The following is a 13,435-nucleotide window of genomic DNA, read 5'->3' as shown; positions in this document are numbered from 1 at the left end:
GTGTTCTCGACCAACAACTACAAGGTTAGTAAGCTCTCTGACTCTGGGTTTGTTGAGCGAGTAGATACTCAAATAACAACTCCCAAGTCAGTAAGTCCCTAACTTTGGATTTGCTCAGCGAGTGGACTATCGCTCAACGACTCCCAAATTAGTGAGCCTACCTTTAGAATCGTTGAGCGAGTTCATCCTCGATCAGCGAGTCTGCATAATTCTGCATATTAGGATTGTACAAAATCTTGCATTATCAGTCTAATTTAAGAAGTCTACTAGTACCCCAAATACACAACATGTCAATTACAATTCATAACATTCATCAACTTAAATTATCACATTAGCATTTCATATCAAACACCATTTCAAGACTTCATCATACAACCTAAATTATGCAACACTTAGAGATATAACTCCCAATTCAACAAGTGAAACCCATCACATAGTTCAATCATTTAGGTAATTCATAGTAAAATCATGATGTTAGTGATTTCAACATGTTTATAAGATAAAACAATACAAATAGCTTCCCTTACATGGTGAAATTCCTCAACGGACTCTAACAATGCCAAAACCTTTCCTAAGCCACAAGGTACTCTATCTACAAATAGAAATACTAGAAAAATGATCAGATCATATACTCGTGATCATTGATCAATAGCAAACCAAACATAAAACTAAAGGAACACGTGCAACCTCAATGAGAGACGCATGCAAAGATTAAATTTTTTTTACAAAGAAAGAGTTGAAAATCAACTTACTCAATTTGAGAAATTGATTGTATGAACTTGAAGATCTCACCGCAAGGATCACATAGGCAGTCTCCAATCTTCAAAGAGATGATCACACAATTAGAAATTGTACAGAGACGAAAGAGAGCTCTAAAGAACATGTTCTTAGAGAGATGAAATGTTTTAAGTAATAAAAATCATTTATGAAATTTCTATTTATACTTAAGTATTATGTAATTAAAATAATTGAGTTCCATTATTTTAAACATGTGAAGATTTAATACAAACGTAACAATTTAGTACAAAGAAAAAAAAAGTTTAACTTAATACAACTAAAATAAAAGTTTACTGTTGAAAAATATATAGTTGATGTATAATCTTGATCATTCAACTTCAAATAGTTACTTAATATTTGTAATTACTACAAATGAAAGGTGCTAGAGATCAATAATTGTCACTCAATATATAAATATGCATTTCAATTTCAATGTTAATATGTATATTGAGCTTTTATCATGATAACAACCTGAAATGTCTAGAGGTTGAACCAATTGAACAATTAAATTACCTATTCAAACATAAGAAGAAGTCTCAGATATTGATGAATTTCATTTATTTGTTGAGAATTTCAAAAGTTAAATATGATAAATTTTATATATTTTTGGCTATAAAAACAATGATAATTAAAATATTTAAATTTTTTTAGTTAAAATTATATTTTTTTAGATATCATAATTAAATTTAAATTATATATATATATATATAAACAATAATAAATGACAAAAAATATATAAATATAAATAACAATAAATTATAATAAATATAAACAATAAATAATAATAACAAAATGCTTCACAATACATAATAATAAATCACTACAGAAAAAATAGTTTTTAGAGTCACTTATTTAGTTTAGTGGCAGTTTAATTGAAATGCCACTAAGTTAAAAGAAATTAAAAAATCATATAAATTTATAGTCAGTTCACAACTAACGAGATATTTTAAATGTGTGTACTATAGCAAGAGTATTTGGCGCCTAAATCAGTTTATTGGTGCGTTTTCGTTGCAAAGTATTTCACATAGCTAAATCTCTTCTTTACCTAGGTCATTTTTAATTCTGCAAGAAAGTATCTTCTTTCTCTCTAGAAGTCATCCTCTCTCCCATGGAAGTTGTTTGTAAATCTTCTTCTTCTTGTGCAATTTTCTTTCCCGAAGTGTTTTTCTCCTCTTAGTAAGTTGATTTTCGCTCCCGTAAGTTATTTTTCTCTTCATATTAGATTTTCTTTTGAAGTTTTCATAATCCCTAATTTCAATCACTATGTGTTTTTGTATTAGATTTAGCGCAAAGCTCAAGAACGCCATTGATGTTTTTCGTTCTCTTTCGCTTTCAATTTTCGATTTATATCCATTTCATTTCTCTTTCCCTCTTTTATTCTCTTGTATTCGGTTATGTTTTTCCATAATCATTTCCATCTAATTTCAATCTAAGTCTTTCATCGGCACCACCAATAAAGGCATTGGACCCTGCTATTCCAGCAAGGTTAACCGCAATGGCATCCGAGTGGGCGATTTGAGGCACATGGATACTTTTCCCTAGAAGCTTGATGCTATATTGTCAGATGCAGAACTGAGGTTCAAAGATTTCAACTATGGTTATTCCAGTTCATGGAAAAAAGCTTATCTAATTGGATTGCTTTGATAATAGTCAAGTTTTAGTGATTAATTTTAGACATTAATTGAAACTTAAATTATGTTGATAAATAAATTTTCGTATTGACAACACCTATTGTAATCTTAAGCTTTTCTACATCAATATTTGATGCTCCAAGAATATCAAGCAATATTGGTATTATTCACAAACCATGTCTTTGATGTGAAAGGTTCACAGAGGATTGTTAGATATTGTTGAAGATATGACTAGACTTAGATTTTAAGCATATCTTATATGGAAATGGAAAATGCTCTAGTCAAATTGTTATTGCTTCCTAGATCGGGAATTGGGACTACCACAAGGCTAAAGTGGACTTACATGTCATCACAAAATTTTATGTTGTTTATGTGCAAAGATCTTAAAAGGAAGGATAATATCATAAAAATAGTTGTTGTTCATCATAAGCTTGTGAATTTACTTGATTTAGTTTTTCTTTTATGTGCATTTAGAACTTCGATGCTACACTTGTCCTTTATCTGACACATAGGTCGCATGACTCACTAATAACACTTGTAAAACTTGATAGATGTAGAAGTTCCAGTGCATGCATCATATTAATTGGCTTGTTTGCCTTTCAACGTTATGGCACAAACAAGGTTGGCTTTTTGTTTGCTCTCATAGTTTGTTTGTATGTGTTTATTATGCATCGGTGCCATTGGATTATAAAGCATTATAACTTTTTCACTTCTTTCCCATTTATAACTTTCATTTAGTTTGGTTATGTCTAGTTTACATGCCAAAAAAGTTATTACAAATTAGATTATCTAATTTATTTGATGAGATTCAAACATATGTAGATACTATAGTATTTAATTTGTCAAGAATATTCATCTTCAATGTGTTGGGAGTCAATGGTCACTCTTCATTTCAAATTGCTTGGTAAAATTCCTTAAGTGATGCAAATCATAAATAGTAGAGAATACCCAATGGTGTTGTTGTATATATATTGTACTTTTTTTCTTTGTATAGTATTTATCAATGTGTCTAACAAACAATTATACTAAGCAGTAAATTAGTAAATTGTATACTTTGACTGAATAAAATTATTCCTATATTACGATTAGACATTCTCTTTTTCTTTCTTTTGTTTATATTAATTATTTGTTTCCAAACATGCCACTTAACACCACTTGATTTTCCAGGATATAAAAATCAGTGGGAGAATAAAAATTCTCTAGGATTTAGTTCCAGGGTGTAACAAGGTACTCATAATATTTTGTTGGACCATTGCAAGATTAATGTTTCTATATTTCCTTCATACTTTATTATTTATTTATTTATTTATTTATTTTTAATGTTTAGGTAATTAGTAAAGCACTGAGATAATCAATTTCATCTTTCCATCACCTTTTAGTATTTTCACTCAATGATGTTTGTAACATCCCGTTCGGATATTACGAATTTAATTAATAAAATATGATATTAATATTAAAACCTCATTTATTAAGCTCCATTTTCCAAAACACAGAAAATATAAAAACTTTATTTCATAACAAAAACCACCTCAGAACCAATTATTATAAAATTCAATATATTATCAAAACTGTCTCATAATAATACCAATTTCTATAATTCAATTGATTACAAGAGAAACCTTAAAATTCATAAAATAAACTCTATGCAGAAATGTTCCCATGATAGCCCACGTTCCAGTTCTATGCCTCACCAGATCCACCTGCAACATCATCTGCTCTCTTGTACTGTGTACACGATCATCGCCAAAACACAAGCAGATAGGGTGAGCTAACAGTTTAAACCATACATATAATATGAAACAATTATAACAACACGAACACATTAAAGGAATTTCCATCCTTTGATTCCATAACACATGACCACCACCACGTTACCCGTGTTCTACGTCTTCTAATTAATACCTTAAGATGTCTTACTGCCACACCAACCAGCCACAATTGGCAGAACACGTGCGGGAAGCCATGCTACAAACCACATTCTGTAATGCCAAGTGGAGTTCCCAATACGAATATCATTCGTAACATCCCAAGACTACCAAACTTGTTGGTCTCATACCAAGGAGGGCAATCTATTTGGACCTGTCGTACGGGCCACAACTCGCACATTCACACCAGCAACACTCACCAACCCGAGCCACAACTCAAGAGTTCCTTGTGTTCATCCGTCATCCCGAGCCACAACTCGAGGGATGCCATTCTGAGCCGCAACTCAAGAAATGTCACGTGCTTAGCCCCTATCCCGAGCCACAACTCAGGGGATACGTTCCGAGCCACAACTCAAGGAACACAAGCAAGCCGACCTCTAAGGTATCATTGAAGCATTGTAGATCACGCGCATCCACTCCACACAAGTAATTACTTTGACCATGGACCCAGGATATACACTACTATCATTCCTGCCTCTACGAACCTCCTCACTCGTAGTCCAACACAATGGACCTCTCGCTCGTAGTCCAACATACGTGATCCACCAACTACGAACGTCCTCGCTTGCAACATCTCTCAAGTGTGAGCACGAAACATACGAACCTCTTCGCTTGTATCCCCACACGAGAGTATCCGGATATGAACCTTCCCGCTCATATCATCACGTGTACACCACCAGCCATGAACCTCTCCGCTCATGACCCAAACATCTCCTGGTCCAAGTCCCACAATACAACATACAAAATGCAAGCCACACGAACACATTACACTCTACGCTCTCGCCTGGCATTGCTTAAGCGCCGTCAGGTGACATTCCAGCGCAGACCGCCTAGCGGAGCCTTCTCACCGTCAAGCGCTAAACACAAGCAAAACCTTTGACAAAGGGCTATCGCTTGGCAGGTCACTCATCACCGCCATGCGCCACGCGTTCTAGTGACTTCCTTGGTACTCCTATCGCCTGACAGCTAAAGATGACAAATAAACCCGTCCCCATGGGTATTGTCCGAACCCGTCCCCGTTTTGACGGAGAATCCCCGCATTGACTGGGTATGGGTATGGGTATGGGGAATCCCCGATTTTTTCAATTGGGTATGGGGATGGGGATGAATATATCCCCATCATAATACCCGTCCTCGCCATATCTCCATCCTCATTTAAATTATTAAAATATTCACAATTAATTAAGTAACCCTATATTTATATATATATATTTTTATTTTTTCTAAATATTTTGTTTGTCATGAAACTCATTCGCATTTCCAATATATTTTTTTATCTTATCATAACCTTTATGTAATTATGTTAAAATGATGTATGTCAATTAAAATAAATTTATGTCTAACATTTGAATATTTCTATTATTTTTTAATATTTTTATTTATTGTATATTTTCCTTTCACCTGAGAATGTTTAATACTCTCAATTTAAGTGTTTAATAGCATAAACATTTCATTTACAAGGTAATATAAAAAAAAATTACTTATTATTATTAATTTTTGTTTCATTTGAATAACTTTTTTATTTCGCTAAAAAAAATTTTGTTATTTCTCAACCACTGAATATATATGTTGATATTTGAAAAGTTTTCTTAGATCTCTAAGATGTTTTTCGTCTTATCATACCATTGATTATACATTTGTTTTTCTTTGTGCAATTCCTTCCAATAGTCTCCAAATTGTTTATAAGACATACATTTGTTAATTTTTTAATGTTTTTATTTTTGTTTATTTTCATCATATAGAATACTATTTCGATAAATTTTATCTAATTATTTTTATTTTCTAACTCATTACAATCATACTTTAATATTTTCAATGTAATTGTATAAATAATTTTTATTTACTACAATATAAAAATTTAATGTAATTGCCATGAATGTTTTTTTATCACCATCCAACATATATTGGAGTTTAAAAGATACAAGATCTATGATAAAATTTTATTATGTTTACTATTTGTTCTTTGCGTCATTTTTTTATCAACCATTGAGTATATATGTTGATATTTGAAAAGTTTTTTTAGATCTCTAAGATATTTTTCATCTTATCATACTTTAAAAATTATATATTTATTTTCCTTTGTGTGATTCCTTCCAATAGTCTCCAAATTGTTTTATAAGACAAACATTTGTTAATTTTTTTATTTTTTTATTTTTTTTATTTTCATCATGTAGAATACTATTTCGATAAATTTTATCTAATTATTTTTTATTTTCTAACTCATTACAATCATACTTTAATTTTTTCACTATAATTGTATAAATAATTTTTATTTACTACAATATAAAAATTTAATGTAATTGCCATGAATATCTTTTTACCACCACCCAACATATATTGTGGTTCAAAAGATACAAAATCTATATTAAAATTTTATTGTTATATTTATTATTTGTTCTTTGCGTCATTTTAATCAAGTGATGTATTATAACTTTTATTAGTGTATAAAAAATAGATTCATTATAATTTAAAAAATTGAAGTAAACAAACATTTAAAATATATTTTAATTTAAATATTTTTTCCTTTTATATTATTTTAAAAATATTTTTTCCTTTTATATTTTAAAAAAAATATTTTAAAAAATTATCAACTAGGTTGCATTAATGTTTGCAAATTTAATAAATGTTTTGATTCTCATTAAATTTTATTTGGTATTCTAATCTAAAATTTAAACAATTATAATTTATTTCAAAGTATTTGATATCGAAGAAACAACCATACTCCTAATATTGAATATTTGATAATATTATGTTTCCTTTACCGTAATTTTTTATTATTTTATAAAAATTAATTAAAATTAATATTAAAGTAGTAAGAAAACGGGTACGGGTATGGGTACGAGATTATACCCGTTACCCGGTGGGGATAGGGATGGGATAAAAGTTTGATACCCGTTGGGTTTGGGTATGGGGATGGGGATGAATTTTTGTTATGGAGATGGGTATGGGATAGTGAAACTCGTCCCCGCCCCGCCCCGTTGCCATCCCTACTGACAGCCTAGCCGAAATTGGCAAAATTTAGCTGAGTCAACTTAAGTTGAAATTTTGCCGAATTTGGTTTAGTCAGTTGCAGAGAGGGAGAAAAGAAAGAAAGGAATTCATGGAGGGATGCAAAACTAGTTTTGAGTTGGGAAACAAATAGATCAAAATGGAAAAACAAATGATTAGAAGATTTCTTTTCTTTCTAAATTAATTTTGATGGTGGTTGTAACTGCCGGTAAATATTAGATGATTTTTTTTTAAATTATAATTTTGTTGGCATTTATAACTGTCGTTAAATATTAGATAGTTTTTTTTAAAGTATGATTTTGCTGGCGTTTATTAGATGAACTTTTTTTAAGTAAAATTATGATTTTGCTAGTGGTTATAACTGCCGCTAAATATTAGAGGATTTTTTTTAAAAAAAAATTATGATTTTGCTGGCGGTTATAATTGCCGCTAAATATTAGATGATTTTTTTAAAAAAAAATTATGATTTTGTTGGCAGTTATAACTGACTTTAAGAGTATTAGTGGTGATTATTCCGACAATTATATTAAATCGACATTATAATACCTTTATGTCGTTAAATTCTACGTCAGTTGATTAAGTGACGGAAATAAAAATGATGGTGGTTAAAACTGCCACTAAACCTCACCCTTAACAGACGCTAAAAATCAAATTTTTAGTAGTGAATGATAATAAAATTGATATTTATTCTTTAATAATATTTTTTTTATAATTTTATCAATTAACTGATAAATATTTTTCGTTACTATAAAAAGGAAAAATAAATTCTGTGTTATTGAAAAATAAAATTTTAATTTAATTTATTAAATAATAATTCAACTTATAATTACAAATACCAAATTTATTTTCTTATAATAAAAAAATTTAAATTTACTTCATCATGTTTTATATCATGATTTTTACGTCAAAAAGTTAAGAACATTTTTTTAATATAAATAATATAGTTTAAAAGGAAATATTGTTTTCAAAGTAAAATATTTACTGTATCCCAATTTCTTTTACGAATGAGTATCAGTACTTAATTAAACAACATGTTACGAAGAATTTTTAAATATACATTACTGATTTGAAATATTTTATTATAACTCAATTATGTTATTTTAAAATTATTTTCAACATTATTAATTTTCATTCCTTTACAGTATTACGTATATTAAAAATTTGAAGTTAAATTTAAAGCATTATTAGGTATAAAAAAATGATAATGAAAAAAAAATTGTAGTTAAAATTTTATAATTTTTAATAGATATAATAATTAATTTTAAATTATATGTTAAAATAGATGGACAAATCTTTCCTAGTCAAGAGCAGGTGAATTGGTTTTGACAATTTTTATTCAATTTTAAACTTAAACAGATTTAAAATATCTTTAATCAATTGACGTGGCGTATACAAAAATCATAGGTTTGAACCTTTATATTTAACAAGGTACAAAAAAGATGATAAAAGAAAAGCATAAGATAAACCAAATTTATACAGGTTCGATTTAAATGAATCTATATCCGGTCTCTACCCATCCTAGCTAGAAATTTCACTAAAAATATCAAAGAGTTAGGAGTACAAGATTCACTTATGTAAAACCTACACTCTAGATATACAATCACTTTAAATACTCTTTAAGAATTTCAACCAAGGTAATGCTACATGCAATTACCTATTCCTATCACTACCTCTATGACATAAATACAGAAACACAATGAAAGAAACTAATGAAATGAATACACCTGAGACTTATGCATAATTTAACAGCACAATCATTTCAACCACACAATCTTCTTGGAGTCTTGATGAAAACTAGAAAAGCAGTGAAGAACAATGTTGATTTTCTCTCAGAATCCTCTAGTATGTATTGATATGATCATTGATTATAAAAAACGTAACCAACAAATGATGAAGAAAGTTGAGTTTTAACCAGGATAAATTTCTGACGAAATTAATTGATTAGTTTATCAGTCTAATCAATTAATCCGATTGTAGTGTTAAGTTCCATTCTCCAAAATAATCTAATTGATTATATTAATAACCTAATCAATTAATATGATTAAAGAATGAATGGTCGCACTTCAGACATAGTCTAATTGATTAGATTAATAACCTGATCAATTAATATGATTGGAGAATCAATGGTCACACTCCAAAAATAGCCTAATTGATTAGACTAATAACCTAATCAATTAATATGATCGTAGAATCAATGGTCACACTCTATACATAACCTAATTGATTAGATTAATACCCAAATCAATTAATTTGACAATTTTAACAATTTTAGCTTGGTCGAGAACACATTTAGACAAATACCTATATCTATTAAGATCTACTAATTCTAAACCATTTATTTCATGTGGACATCATAAAAACAATAATTTGATCTTCTTTGCTATAGTAACATTATATATATATATATATATATATATATATATATATATATATATATTGTCACAACCGGAATCACGATGGGAAGGCGAATCGAAAAAGAAAACGGGTTTAAAAAAAGATTTGGGAGTCGCCACCATAGTTATTCTGGAAAACTATGGAAAACCATAAAGATAAGACAAGTCTGCGAAAAACCATATTTTGGATTCGGGAGTCGATTACGCGTAGGGAAGGTGTTAGCACCCTACCGCGCCCGCCCGAGGGCGATACCTTTAATTAAAAATACAAAGTTGATGTGGTTTTCAAAATATTAATTTTCCCCAAAAATAATAAGACAAAAATATTAAAAAGAAACAAAAATATATTTTTTTATTTTTTCGGCCCGAAAAGGATTGACCTTGATCCTACGTATTCTCATTAAAAATGAGAAATCAGGTTACGTAGTTCTTTAAAAAAAGACTTTTTGCTTGAAAATGTTGATATTTTTGTATTTTGAAAATTGTATTTTTTTGGGTTTTTTGAATTACTTGAAAATATGCGTCACACGACGCGAGTGGTCGAACAGACACTAAAGGAGAAAGAAACTATTTTTGGTATTTTTTAAAAAATAAGTGTCACACGGTGCAAGCGACCGGACAGACACAATAAAGTGAAAGAGGGTATTTTTACCCCGTTTTTTTCGACTTTTCTATTTTTTGCAATTTTTGATAATTTTCAAATATTTTTTTATAAATAAAAGAAAAGAAAATAAATAAAATAATAAAAGATAAATAAATAAATAAATAAATAAGAAATTAATAATAAAAAAGACAATTTAATTAAAAGATGAAAGTAGAAAACAAAATATGAGAATAAGTGTGTTTATTAAGGGTGGGGGTGTAGTAAATAAAGTATAAAACAAACCCAGGGGTGCGGGATTAGTAATTATGGAGGTGCGCGAGGAAGTGAAAATTGGGAGGTGTATGCGTAGTGAAACAAAGGGGCTGCAATAAATGAACAAGTAACACAAATTGTAAAGCTGCAGAAATCAAAAACAGGGGGTGCGCAGGGATAAAGAGAATGTGTGAAACTGCAGAAATTAAAAACAGGGGGTGCGCAAGGATAAAGGGGTGTGCTAAGAAAACACAAAATGGAGGTGCAGGGATTAAAAATGGGGTGTACACGAAGAAAAGAAAGGAGGAAACACAACCTAGCATATGGGGTGGATGAGGTAAAAAAGGGGGTACGCGTGGTAATAGAGTTCAAAGCCTGCAGCTCCCTTTTTCTTTTTCGGAAAACCCTAACAGAAGCCAAAGCTTCTTCCCCTCACCATGGCATCTCTTCTTCTTGACACCACCAACACAACCCCAGGCCACCAACAACCTCTGCCGGAGGCTTCACCGGCGACGCCGTCACCCTTCACTCCCCTCTCACGCGAAATAGTCCTATGGCCAACCAAGAACCAGCTGCCACACGATCTCCGTCAGCTAAAGTCGTCGTCAGCCACATCATTCACGACCGGAGCCGTCACCGTCGACGCCGAAAGCCAACCCTTCTCTCCTTCTCTCTCACGAGATCGACGCTCGCGCTTAGAGTCGCTGGGGTGCGTCTGCTCCTCGCTCAGCAACCAAGAACTGCCATACCCGTGGCCGCTGCATCGCGTCACCGCCGTCGAAGACATCACCAGCGACATCCTGTTCTTGGGGGCGTCGTCGTCGAGAACCCTGGAGTGCTCGGCCTTTGCTTTCTCTTCGCATATCGTCTCGAACGACCTCTGTGCGACACCCAAGGTCGCTACCGGTAGCGCATCTTCCGTTTAAAGCTTCGAATGGCCGGTGGCACTGGGGTATATGAGGCTTAAGCGTTTGGCACTGGAATTTGGGTCTATGTTTTTGTGGTTGGGTGTGAAAATGACAATGGAGGAATTTGGTGTTTGTGTGTATTTGTGCAGGTGTAACGCGCAGGCGAAGGTGATGATGCCCGTTGGTGATCGTGTGGGATGGGCTGTTTTGGGTGAGTGGAGTGGAGAAAAACCGAGAATGAAAATGGCAGCTACGTGTGGATGTGTTCCATAAAACATAACTGTTTATGGTGTTCTGTGTGTTTGGATTCTGGTTTGGCAGTATGGTGATGGTGAGGGTCGAAGGGTTCAATCGAGGGTGATAACGGAGGATTCAAACAATGATAATGTACTAATGTATGTAGATTCAATGAACCAAATAAATGACACACAAAATTCAATATACACAACTACATTTTATTCATTCTCAAGCACAACACAACAACATCAGTTTCATCTCAAACACTCAAGTATTCGGATGGAAAACTTACCTCTTACAGTCCCTATTGTCAAACGAAAGTTCCCTGATCAAATGGCTCCCCTCTGTTGTTCTTACGCTCTGTAATGCAATCTATTCCAACCCCTACAGCATATGAATCTCCCCTTTTTATTATGAAATTATTTCCACCTTCCAATCTCGAAATTTGGGATAAGGTTGAGAGCAGATGTTGCTTCCTGCTCCTTTAGTCATCATGACCATGCCACAGATTATTCCCAATACAAAACTATGATAGCATAGCAGGCATGGGTCTGATAACAGAGACACCTTACGTTATCTCTTTCTTTCCCTTTTTCCTTTTCTTTTTTTTGTTTTTGTTGTTTTTGTTGTTTTTTCCTTTTTTATTAAATTAGAATGAGAGACGTAAAACAAAAATGGAGCTGTAATAATAGAAAGGAAAATAAAATAATAAGCCCAAATAAATAAATAAAACAAAATTAAATTAAAAATAAAAAAATAATAATAAAAAAATAAACATAGATATTTATTTTTTTCTCGAACTAAAACATATTTTTCCTTTTTTTTATTATTTATTTATTTATTTATTCTTCTCGATTGAACTTTAATTAATTAATTAATATTTTTTATTTATTATTTTTATCATTGTTACCCGGACGAAATTGGGTGTTGACATATATATATATATATATATATAATATATATACAATAATAAATATATAAACATAAATAACAATAAATAATAGAAATAAATATAATAAAAAGAGTAACAAAATATTTTATAATAAATGACAATAATATAAATAAATAATACAAATAAATATAATAAATAGTAACAAAATGTTTTATAATAAATGATAATATATATATATATATATATATATATATATTCCTGAATGATATTATTAATTTCCATAAGTTAACTAATACAATTTTCCCATAAGTAAATTTTACGAAATTAAAATGTAAAATTTAAATTTAATTTATTAAATAATATATTCTCCTTAAATATACAAATATCGAATTTATTTTCTTACAATAAAATAAGAATGTAAAAATGCACGTTAGTAGGCTAGTTCTACTAATTTAAAGTATTTTGAATTATATATTAAGGACACAAGTACATAATACATGGCTTGTGTATTACAATATTTTTCATTGGTTATAATATAAATTTTCACAAATATGAATGTATTCTAAATTTGGAGAAAATTTGTAAAACATAAAAAATGTTATACATATTAATGTCTAGTTTCACACACCATTATAAAAATAATTATTTTTAGTTAGGGTTATATTTGACGTTTTTGGGGGTTTTAACCCCACTAATGGTTTTACCAAGGGGTTGCAATTCCCCTGAAAGTAGAGGTGTCAATTTGGTCCCTAGTCCATGGGTCAACTTTGCCTATCGTTGTGGATTATGTCTTGAAGTTGACTTCAG

General features: G+C 30.8%; 1 long non-coding RNA gene across 1 annotated transcript; it reads right to left on the bottom strand.

Annotated features, from left to right (window-relative positions):
- Nucleotides 1-8,803: 8,803 nt before the first annotated feature.
- LOC114168922 lies at nucleotides 8,804-12,369 on the bottom strand. Its single transcript, XR_003600788.1, has 2 exons — nucleotides 12,029-12,369; nucleotides 8,804-9,136 (listed from the first exon to the last, which is right to left on the bottom strand). It is a non-coding gene; the product is annotated as an uncharacterized LOC114168922 (long non-coding RNA).
- Between the last annotated feature and the right edge of the window lie 1,066 nt (nucleotides 12,370-13,435).

This window comes from Vigna unguiculata, chromosome 11 (genome assembly GCF_004118075.2).
Source record: "Vigna unguiculata cultivar IT97K-499-35 chromosome 11, ASM411807v1, whole genome shotgun sequence".
Lineage (NCBI taxonomy): Eukaryota > Viridiplantae > Streptophyta > Magnoliopsida > Fabales > Fabaceae > Vigna > Vigna unguiculata.
This window is presented reverse-complemented; position numbering and strand designations above follow the sequence as displayed.